Source organism: Haliaeetus leucocephalus, unplaced genomic scaffold (assembly GCF_000737465.1).
Source record: "Haliaeetus leucocephalus isolate CR32 unplaced genomic scaffold, Haliaeetus_leucocephalus-4.0 Scaffold840, whole genome shotgun sequence".
Classification (NCBI taxonomy): Eukaryota; Metazoa; Chordata; class Aves; order Accipitriformes; family Accipitridae; genus Haliaeetus; species Haliaeetus leucocephalus.
Window position 1 is genome coordinate 142,202 of NW_010973276.1, and position 12,028 is coordinate 154,229.

A 12,028-nucleotide genomic window follows, 5' to 3' on the forward strand; every position below is an offset into this window, starting at 1 on the left:
TGTCAATGGGAAGGAGTAAATAAAGAATCATATAAGTGACAAGGGCAGAAGTGAGACTGAGTAAGAAAGTTTTAAATATTAAATTCAGCTTCAACAACAACCAAATTGTAAAGGCAGGGAAAAGAAAATCTTGGAGAACAGAATTGCCACTATCTGGTGTCTGCACCTTCCTCCAAGCTGGCTGGTGCTAGCCAATTTCAGACCACATACTGGACTGCAAACCAATTGTCCAACTCTGCACAGCTGTTCGCATGCATTGCAGGTGGGGGGTGGGAGAACAATAGGGTTGGTTCATTCACACTATTGAGACAGCTGTCACAATGAACTGAAATAACATACACTCAGATTTGGAAAGTTATCTGCAAAGCTTATTTCCACAGGACACATACAAGAACTCTGGAATGAAAGTGATGGATTTCAAGTTTCCTTGGAAGATTCTGCTCTAGATTTTACCTTTTGCTGGATTGACAATCATTTCTTAGCATCAACAGCAAATTACTGTATTGGGTGTAATACTGCTAAGACAGCTTCTCTCTACACCTAACAGAACAGCTAATCTCTGCTTTAATTTTCCTCATCTATAGTCTTGGATGTACAAGATGTGTGTTTAAGATTGCCGGCAATTATTCACCTGCATCAAAAATGTTTCTGATAGCCCAAAAGCAAGGACTAACCCTAACAGAACTAGACACATCAGTAAAGGCAAATATATACACACTCTGGAATACTGGCTTGCCAAAAATGCAGACGTTATGAAACTGTATGAAAAACAATTGCCTGAGCAAAGTTATGACAATGCATTCACTTTGTCCTTGTTCCTATTCCTACAGAACTAGACCTCTTCTGAAGAAGACCTTTCTTCCAAATCAGGTTGCTCCAAATTACCTGGTTTTATGTAACATTTTTTGTTTAGTACTTCGCTCTAATCTGAATCTTTCAGTGCCCTCAGATGAAGAGTCTGTGGCATATCATGCATGTAGTGATGCTTGAAGTAGAAATGAGGTAGGAGCTTGCAGCAAGTTACCAGCTTCCCACTCAAACAAACATTAGAAAACAAATGAAGGATGTTATGGGAGATGTGTTTTCACCATAGCGGTACAGGTCAGAACAAAGCTATTGATTCTTCCACTCAGAAGTGACAACTAACCAAAGGAGAAAAAAAAAAACCCCACCCAACCACAGAGTACTAGCTCATATTCAGTGAGAAACAAGGAAAATTTCTGTCAGAGCAATGATGAGAGCTCAGCTCATCACATACATTGCCTTGCACCAAGACAGCCTAGAAACTGGCCCAATTCTGTGCAATAAAGTCTGTGCTTTGTCGCAGCAGGAACTACAGATTTGATAGCTCTATGCATTCATTAACTCCAGTGAAAAACACCTAACTTGTCCGTTGTCTCTCAAGCCTAGTTTCCATCAGCATCAGAACACAGAAAGAATGTAGGAATTTGGAATTTACCCAGTGGAGCCCAAATCACGTAAGATGAGCACCTAAAGGAAGAAAATCTAGAGCTCACTAGAAGAATTGCTTCTGCCTTCAATCTACTTCAGTGACAAGATCAAACCTAACTGAGCCTTTGTTACATACTGCCATTACTTTATTAAAAAAAAAAAAAAAAAAGTCTCCACTTTATTCATGTGAGAAGAAATTCAGCTGTGACAAGGAACAGAGCACAGGGCCAAAAAGTGGCACCGGGTAGAGAGGAAAAAAGTAGTAATCTAGAGAGGTTTCCACCAGGGCACAAAATAAGCCTGTTTAGAGCAAAGGCAAGATACCTGGCTAACACTCTCTAGTACTAGAGAACAGTGACTGGACTAATTGCATAAAGTATTCCAGTAGAGCTTATATATTCAAATAATTAATATGAGACCCAGAAGGCTGCAAAACAGTCAAGTTAGTGTTAGCAACACTCATTTTTTGCATTTCCTCTGAAATTTTACCTTCTTACCTATTAAAAGAGAAACTGCTTCTTAAGGACTACAAAAATTACTTTGCACTCATTCTCCAGGATAGCTTTGAGGCATCCCAGCTGACAGAGATTTCCCACTGATTGTTGCCACTGCTGTGATTTTGATCTTTGACATAATGCAGCTACTAATACAACTGCATCACCACAAGACTGTATTTGTTCCTACTACTTACAAATACTGTGGAATGAAGAACTTGACTCTCCTATCTCCGTCTACTCTTCTGAATTGGCAAAGCAAGCTGTTGCCAAAAAAGTGATTTAAGGTTCTTGACTGCAATATTCCAACCCAGTATTACTAAGACTCCACCAGAAAGAAAAGGCTCAGGCTGTAGCTTCTCTGGATCAGTGCTTTTTGGAAAAGGCATCGGTAGAATGTGCCATTACAGATGAGCAATCCAAAACCATACAAATGGGGGGAAAAAAAGAAAAATCTTTCAAGAACTAAAGAGTAGTATTTTTTTAAAAAAGTTAGGAGTTGTTATTGTCTCTGCAGCCTGATAAAACATGAGGTTATTATGCTGGCTGCAGCTGGAACACAGCAGCCTTTCTAAAATAGGTGAAAGCCAGAAGCATTTCCTCATCACCCTGTGCTCCCCTAGACCATGCAGCTTTATTGTGCAGAGAAGAACGTTCAGCCTCCAGTGCAAGTACAAAACTCCATTAAAACACAGTTTCTTTTCGCTTTCAGACTTTTTTTTCTGTTTTGAAGAAGAACATCCTGCCAAAAACCAAATCACCACAAAATGTAACATTATAGGACCTGAGCATTTCAGCAGTGTGCTTTTCTTGGCTATCAGTTGTGACTGTGTGGTTCAACTCAGCGGTTAGCATTGAACCCACAAGTGGCTTCCACTGAACTTTCTCTATAGCAAGAGCATCAAGCATTCCTGAAATCCTCTCGCAGTCCTTTTTACTCCAGGAAGTATGCCAAAAGGGATGATGAGAAATCCAGTCTATGCTGCAATTAAATGTAAAAACAGAGATATGCAGTTGAACACATCCACCATGCAGAAAAGGGCAGTAATATTCTACAATGCAGACAGGCCAGTGCTACATACAGTCCACCAGATCCTGTGAAAAGGAGCAGTAAACTTTGAAGAGCAGCCAGAGTAGATTCTGTTAACTAGGGAACCAGACCTTGGTGCTGATCTGGTTGATCAGCTCACTCATCACCTGAAGCAAGAAGCAGCATCATTCCTTTACTCCTTTGACACAGGGATACCCAACCTGTGACTCACAGAGTTATGTGAAGTGCTTGTGAGCAATTCAACTGTGCCATGGCCCAGCTTCAAATCCCTCAGGAGAGGAAGAAAACTGCCAGCTGAAAGACATACCTGGCAGTAGCAGCCTGCTCTCAGACATCCTCCTGCTAGGATTGCCCCAAGTCAGAGAGATCCTACAGATACCCACAGCACATGCACGGTAACAGATGTGTACAAAACTGTAAATTCAGCACATCTGCATCAGATTTACTGCACAGGCAGAGATCAAGTGTACTGCCCATGCTATGCAGCTGAGCGATCTACTTCAACAAAGAAGCTGGACACTAATTATTGCAAACACTTTGCAAGGGAAGCTTCTAGCCCATTCAAACAGAAAGCTGGCCTCTCCTTCCTTCAAAGGGTCTCAAAAGCAAAACTCCATGAAAAGATGTGCATACCCGAGATAATTTGAGGGCAGATTTCTTCTCTCAAGAATTTAAATGCTTTGATTACACTGAATTCTCTTACCACAGTATTGACAGAGCAAAGGGGAACAAAGTCATGTTTATAGTTGTGTTTTCTTCCTCTTTAAATGGGTGGAAAGATGCTGGCAAAAGATGCAGGCACAATGCCACTAAGGATGGGGGAAACTGGAGGGAAAATTAGGAGTAAAGTGATACCTTCGTAGATTACTTTGGCAGAAGAAGGCTGCCAGTAGCTATATAGTAAAACAAAAGAGTTCTGGCCCTATATAGAACAAGACAGGCCCCAAAAACACACTAATGGCCAGAACTTTAGACATAATAACTGTCTGGGAAAAACAGGACTCCCCTACATCTCATGAACAACTACATTTGTCCCACAGCACTCAAGTGGGGACTTGAAACTGCAAGTATCAGGTCAGTGCCATATAATCTCCTTGGCATATGTTAAAGGCCTCATATGGAGTAGGAAGTATGAAGAGACCCTGACAAACATTGTACAACATAATGGGGTCTATTTGTTCAACCCCAGGGTATGTTTGGGCCCCAGAAAGAATGTGTGTTAACTATTCAACAGCCGAAAAACCCACAGTTGATTGAAACTGTTCATATAAGGAATATAAGGAACCCTAAAAGAAATTCCATTTCCATTCCCTTGCCAAAAGCACACACGATGCGCACTTAGAAAACGAATTAATTTGGCTGGGCTGAAAATTCCAAGAGTGTTAGGAGGGAATTAAAAGACAACACATACATATGTGCGCAGCAGAGAATGTAGTATTTTATTTTACAAAAGCACACAGCTCTGTGAAAAATCTGAGCTACTCATTTGCAGATTGTATTTTAGCAAGAACGCTTAGCAAGCAAATTGACAGATCTCATGCTGACCCAAAATTTCACAGTACTGTAAGTCTCCAGACCAACAGTAACTGTTCTTTATATGCAAAGACTGATTTGTGACCGATTTCCAAACTCAGTACAGTTCATTTTTCTGACACATAATCTGGTCTAGACCCTGGCTTTCCAGGAAGTTCTTGATGCTACATGGAGTTTAAGAGCTGACTACCTCTAGGACCCTGGCAAAAGAAGATATTTTTCTGTGTATTTTGCAGTAAGCTGCTAATAAGCATAGTTGGTTTGCTTGCACTGAGTTGTGGGGAACTGAGCTAGATGAATGGAGAAGGGTAGGGAAGAAGAACAGAAAGAAAGATGAGTTAAAAATTACTTCCGAGGCATCCTTTAAGTTTTAAAGAAAGAAACAAAGTAACCTCAATAAACACCATCCATCAAAATAACATGCATACAACAGAACTTGCAGAACTACTATATACGACTGAGGTCATCTACCTGGACTTGTACAAAGCATTTGATAGTGTCCAGCATCCTTCTCTCCAAAATGGAGAGAGAGATGGATTTCACGGGTAGACCACTCGGTGGATAAGGAATTGGCTGGATGGTCACACTCAAAGAGTTGCGGTCAATGGCTCGACGTCCGAGCGGAGACCAACAACAAGTGGTGTCCCTCAGGGGTCCATTATGGGATCAGTATTATTTAAAACCTTTGTCGGCGACATGGACAGTGGGATTGAGTGCACCCTCAGCGAGTTTGCCGATGACACCAAGCTGTGTGGTGTGGTCAATACACTGGAGGGAAGGGGTGCCATCCAGAGGGACCTGGACAGGCTAGAGAGGGGGGGCCGTGCAAACCTCATGAAGTTCAACAGGGCCAAACGCAAGGTCCTGCACATGGGTCACAGCAATCCCAAACATGGATACAGACTGGGTGATGAGTGGATTGAGAGCAGCCCTGCGGAGAAGACTTGGGGGTACTGGTGGATGAAAAACAGACTATGACCTGGCAATGTGTGTTTGCAGCCCAGAAAGACAATCGCATCCTGGGCTGCATCAAGAGAAGTGTGTCAAGGGAGGTGATTCTCCCCCTCTACTCCTCTCTCGTGAGACCCCACCTGCAGTACTGCATCCAGCTCTGGGGCCCCCAGCATAAGAAGGACGTGCACCTGAGCAAGCTGGTCCAGAGGAGGGCCACAAAGATGCTCAGGGGGCTGGAGCACCTCTCCCATGAAGACAGGCTGAGAGAGTTGGGGTTGTTCAGCCTGGAGAAGAGAAGGCTCCAGGCAGACCTTACAGCAGCCTTCCAGTACTTAAAGGGGGCCTACAAGAAAGCCGGAGAGGGACTTTTTACAAGGGCATGTAGTGATAGAACAAGGGGTAACGGCTTTAAACTGAAAGAGGGTAGATTTAGATTAGCTGTAAGGAAGAAGTTCTTCACTGGAACAGGTTGCCCAGAGAAGTTGTGGATGCCCCTTCCCTGGAAGTGTTCAAGGCCAGGTTGGATGGGACTTTGAGCAGCCTGGTCTAGTGGAAGGTGTCCCTGCCCATGGCAGGGGGGTTGGAACTAGATGATCTTTAAGGTCCCTTCCAAACCAAACCATTCTATGCCTAGACAAAAATCAGTTCGCTTAAAAGAGACAAGTTATACTAGGAAATGAAGGAAAACCATTTGTGTGAAATTTCAGTCTACCACTTTTGCCAACCAGACTTCGGGGGAATAGGGAAAGATCAAATGGGCAGTTTGGTGGGATAAAACCTAAAAGGAAAAATGTTTTGTATTTTCTTATCCATTTGTGATCTGCACTGTTTGGTGGTGAAATCTTGCATTATCCAGCAATCCTATCTTCCATGACTTCTGTTTCTGGTGATATGTGCCAACAGAGGTAAACACTGAAGTCCGCTCCAAGAATTGCATGTTCTCCAGACATGTGGAATAAGGCAGGTTAGTTGCCACAAAGGCAAAGAACTTGTGGAATATATACATGATGATTTGATCTAAAGGTGCTAAGAATTTCTTTAGAAGCTACAGTTGTTTTGGTTCCAGAGAGGTTTTCAGCTCATCTATGGACTAGAAAGGTAACTGGAACAAAAGGGTGTGCAGTTTCACTAGTTGTTAATAGTTCATTATATTTACAGCAGCAGTTTAAGTGTCATTCATACAAGGAGACCTGCTTCAAAGTCTACATTTTAGCAGTGAAGAGACTGCTCCAGAGGAACACTCCATGTGTATGTAGTGAAAATGCACTAGTGCAAAGGTTGTTACACAAATTCCATTTTGATTATGGTACTGTCTACAAAGCCAGAACACAGCCATAATTTTCCTCTAAAACAGAACGTAGGGGATTGCTTACGCTGCAAAGCACCTCAATAAATACTTCAGTCTGCACAATCACTTCTTTCCTTCTCTCTTCTTTTCCAGTCTCTCCATGTGGCGAGAGGCTAAAGCTAAACATGCTTGTTCAGGCAGTCCTGGCTTTTCCACAGCAAGCCTGCTGGTTAGTTTCATTTTGCTTCAGTCAAAAAACCCATTAGTTAAACTCCAACATTATTTAGTTATTCATCTGCACATTCTAACTGCCTGCCCAGAAGCAAAATCCTTCTGCATATCAATCTATATCCTGGTCAAAACACTTGGAAAAGCACCACAATCTCCCTTACTACACGCTTCACACTCGAGACCCAAGTTACACTATCTGCTACACAAAGTCCAAGTGCATCCGTCCTGACAGGAAGACAAATTATCAGTCCTGATGCAACAGATGTAGCTATAGTAAACTTGCCCACACAAGGAGGAGTAGGGAAATGTTCTTGCACGGGCTGAAGGAAGACTACAAAATGAAATCCAGTAAATATCATACTTTTACTTCAGAGGAAAACTTAGGTATACAGCAATTGCCAAAATGGATCAGACTACACCACCCACATTAGTAGCTCCTAGAATACAAGGCACAGAGTTATAATCTGCATGGCCTACCTTTTGCTCAGGTTGCATAAGAATAACGAAATTACTTGAAGAAGGTAGGTACTGAAAAGACATATCAATATTGGATTTCCTTTATTGAAGTAGCAGAGGGAACACAAATTTATCCCTGCTCCTGTTCCATGAAGCCTCTTATTTCCAAGGGAATAATCTATTACTTTTACTAGCTTATGTCTTTGTTTACTGTTTCTAGCTGGGGTGAAAGGAGAGAGGCTGGGTTTCCTGGTTGTTTTCCAAAGAGAAGATAATACTAGGAGATCCAATTAAAAAGCAATATTCCAGATAAGGATGAACTAGTTACATGCAGAGATCACAGATACCTCCCACATCCTATTCTTCTAATTTTGCATGCTATGCTGCACTGAGGCATTCCAGCTGCATACACAGGCACATCCAAGTTATTTTCTTCATATTTGCTGTAAAATACCTGGTAACATGTGTAACTCCTGACTTTATTCATCAATATTCAACAGCAATGTCAACTGCTATTCTCGTCTCCACACCCAAACTTTAATAAAGCCTGAAGAAACCTCAGACAGATTGAGTGCTGACACAGGTTGACTAATGTGATTTCATCATTGAGAAAAAAAGTGAGACAGGAGATGGCAAAATTTGTAAAAGTGTGTAAACACTGTTATTTACAATGCTCTGTACTAAAACACCTCAACTGTTCACCTTTCACTGTAGTGAAAATTGGACATTTATTCCTATGCTTTGTTTGATCTCTGATAATACCTTACTTCTTACCCTGCAGCTACTGTTTCACTATAAGACTCTCATGAAGGATCTTGTCAGTATTTAGCAAAGCCTGGTTGCATTTGGATTTCCAAAAGTAGTCAGTGTCCGCACAAAATGCAACCTAGCCACAGGGCTCTAGCGTGTCCCTTTCCATTTCACACCATAGCCTTTGTTAACAAGATGACATATTTTGTGCTGTCTCCAAGAGGGTGCGTTCACTGGGGCCAGAGGGAGGGAAGAGGAACACAGAACATGCACACAGAGAAAGGCTGCCCTATAACTAAGAACAATATTGTCCTTAAAAAGAGGGATGGGGGAAGGGAACTAATGCAAGTAGATTGTTACAGGAAGAATGCAATGTCCTCACCACAAAACTAATCAAACTTCCTTTGTCCTATATACAAATGCCAAGCAGAAACTGTGCATTTCTGCCAGAAACCATTTTCCATATGCAAGACAACATTTTATCCATATAGAGAGGTAAAAGCCACAGAGTAAAAAAAAAGTTGAGAACGCAAAAAGAAATGAGGCTTAAAACGCACGACAATCCACCCCATCCCCCTCCCCTCATGCCAGCCTCTCATCTATAATCCAACACAAGAGAGACAACAGGCAAACAGCAAGAGGTCATCTTCAAAGGGCTGGTTGCCAAGGGAGGCCACTGGAAAGAGCGAAGGCATGTCCCCATCAAAGTCCAGCAGCTGTGACAGAGCCACAGAGGTGCAGCTTCCCCTGGGGCTGCAATGAAATTCAGAGATGGAGGGTAGTGCTGGAGCTGCTCTAGCCAGCAATATAAAATGGGTAGCTTTGCACTTTGTAACAGGGAAAGCACAACAGAGAAGGGTTATGATACTTTAATCCTTCTCTCCACCCATTTTGGCACTTCAGATACTTGAACTACTGTTTAAACTCATCAAGATACATCCTGCAGAATCTCTGTAGCAGTACGCAGAAGGCAGCACCAAGGATCAACTTTCTGCTCAGTTCAAAATTAAAACTGGCTCAGTGACTACACACAGAACAGAGATGGAAAAGGTACAGCAGATAATGCACAACCAGCTGTAGTTTCTTTATTTCCCACACAAAATATAAATACATCTTCACAGCTGGAGCCTGGGAGACTGTCCCACAATAAAAACTGTCTGCAAATATTAACCAACAAAGTATGTACCATTTTTCTCAGAGAAAGTACAAGATAATAACACAGACTCCTAGCTACCTGCAACATTTGCATAAAAAAATGAGAAGCCAATGTACAGACAACCACAGATTCCGGTTCTCAGAATTCTTTCTCAGAACTTCAGCTCTTTGTATTAAATGAACACATGATGATTGCATGCAAAAATTAAACTCCTAGTCCTCAAATACAGGAAAAGAAGCTGCAAATGCAAGCAGTGAAATCTAACAGATTAAGTGAAATCAGAAAGCAAAGATGAATCAAAATCTCTCTATTATGAACAAAAAATTAAAAATTAAAATTCTGAGTTTTGTAGTTCCCAGAAGCTAGGGGCTACCCTGTTTTAGAAAAATGATTGTCAACCTCCCCTGATAAGTGGCTTAATTAGCCAACAGAACTTCAAAACACAGCTGTTGAATTATCAGGTAACAGTAGGATAGAAATAATTTCGTATTTACCTCCCACCTCATGCCTAGAATCTTCCCCAAAACACACAAAGAAGGGAAGCAGCTGGCACTTGCTAAGGATGAACAGAGACACTTCTTTAGCATGCATTTTGGAGCATGAACTTTCAGCTGATGTCAGGAGACAATGGTAGCTTGAGTGAAAATTCAAGTAGCACAGTTATATGGTCTGAACAAATCCTCTGGGTTGCAATAGAAAGGTCGACGGTAAGGAAGGTTTTAATATTTAGAAAGTTCTTGATTACCACCTTGACTGAAAGTCAGTCTGGAAGCACCACCAAGGAAGCAAAAGACACATCAGTGATACACTATTAAACCTGCATTCCTGTTGGTCAGGATGAAAAAAGTTTTTCAAGGCTGAAACATAAACAATAGTTCATACTCTCAAGATGTACCCTATTTCTTAGGTCAGCATGTGAACTAATCTTTCAATATTTACATAAAGACTCTTTCAAGATTCTTTAAACCATACAACCTCTGGATAACAGAAGTTCCTTCAGCCCGTGCCTCAGAAGATGCTCTCAAAAGTTTTTGAATATGACAAAAATACTGATGCCCTCCACTACGGCAAGGCACGCTAAACGGCCTAAACCAGAATACTGACTCTGTGTCTTTCAAAGTGATGTGCTAAAGCGGATTAAAAAACAGAAAGCCTGTTGTCGGCAGACTTAAATTCAGTACAAAAGTGTCTGTATCACCACCAGAGGGTTTTAAGAGACTGAAACCAAGGACATGTTGAAAATCCTACATACTGGACATTTATTCAGAGTTTTATATCTCTGAGAGCAGAGCAGAGCAGAGAGTAAGGAGTTTGCGTGTGCACACAGCAGAACTGACCTCCACCTATCCCACACAATGCGATGACGAAACGTGGAGTTGTGGTGCTTACCTGGATGTTTGTCACATCTTCAACATACTGAGTACCCCAGAGAAGAACTTCCTTGAGAACTGAAGCACTGTATACCAGCTCTGTTTCCTTCTGTGAGCACTCCTAGCATGACTTACTCTCTGGAAAAAAAAATCACCATCTCTTTGAGACTGTGCTTCGGAGGTATGCTCTCAGCTCGGTGGAGGGAATAATGAGTAGCATGTCCCTGAAGCACAGGCCCAACGGAGGTCAAATTCTTTCCTCTGCTCCTCTCACCACCCAGACTAGACTTTCCAGCACCCAATCTTCTCCTCCACTCTCAGTTGCTCTCCCTATGTGGCATTATTTCTAAGGAATCTTATTTTTTCCTCTGTCTTGATATGAAACTACCTGCGCTGCATACTCTGTCCAGTCTTTCCTCACTCCTCTGCCACAAATCACTCCCTAGCCCCATTTTCAGACCCAGTCTACTGCAAATCCCTTCACACATCTCTCTTACGACATAGGAGGAAGAAAAATACTAAAATCAGCTATGAGTATTACGGGTCTTAACTACAAATTTTCCTTTGTTGTGCTGCTACAGAGTTAGACTACTTTGGACACCTCCTCTTACTTCTTACCTTTGCATGCATTTCTCTGAAGCTTAACCTTTACGTTTTCTAGATTCATAAATAGGTGACTTGAAGATAACCATCATATTCTTGTATTGAATTTTATCATAAATTACAAAGCACTCCCCTGCTCTTTACATTTAACTTTAGCTTACATAGCAGCAAGCAAAAAATACGCAAGAAAATAGCTGTGACGTTTTTTACAACCTGAAGATAGAGAGTTCCATCTTAAATCGTTTTTCAAAGTTTACCTTCTGGTCAGATTTGTGTTTATATATTATAAGCCATCCTGGAGCAATATACAAACCAGTAAAGTTTACATAAGTTCTGTTTCAAACTCCAGCTGCCACAATGCCTTCTCATATCCCAGTTTCCCCACTTTGTGCTTCAATTTTCCTTAACTCTTCTCTCCAAGACCTATCACTTGACCCCCTTTTCAATTTGACACCTAGTATACTTCAACAGATTTGTTTCCAATATATGACTTCTGCCCATGTGAAAACATTTTAAGGTGTTAGGGACATTCTAGAGGGAAAGGAGCCAACTGACTCTGAAAGCATAGGTGTCCAAACAGGTACAGCCTCCCGTTTGCTTCTAGACTGTCTCCTCTTCCTTCAACATCAAATTCTCAAGAAATTACCTTCCCAGCCTCCTTCACGCTCTGCCCCTGCTTTGCACTCTCAT

General features: G+C 41.7%; 1 protein-coding gene across 3 annotated transcripts in view; it reads right to left on the reverse strand.

The window, feature by feature from the left end:
* The window catches only part of ZNRF3 (zinc and ring finger 3), a 69,726-nt gene extending 58,875 nt beyond the window's left edge, over positions 1 to 10,851 (reverse strand). For 2 of the 3 annotated variants that reach the window (XM_010582028.1, XM_010582025.1), the window contains exon 1: positions 10,755 to 10,851. The gene's annotated coding sequence lies outside the window, so the exon portion shown is untranslated. Of the gene's footprint in view, positions 1 to 10,113; positions 10,155 to 10,754 lie in introns of those variants that run through there. The other variant, XM_010582027.1, reaches the window with a different exon arrangement.
* Positions 10,852 to 12,028: the final 1,177 nt, after the last annotated feature.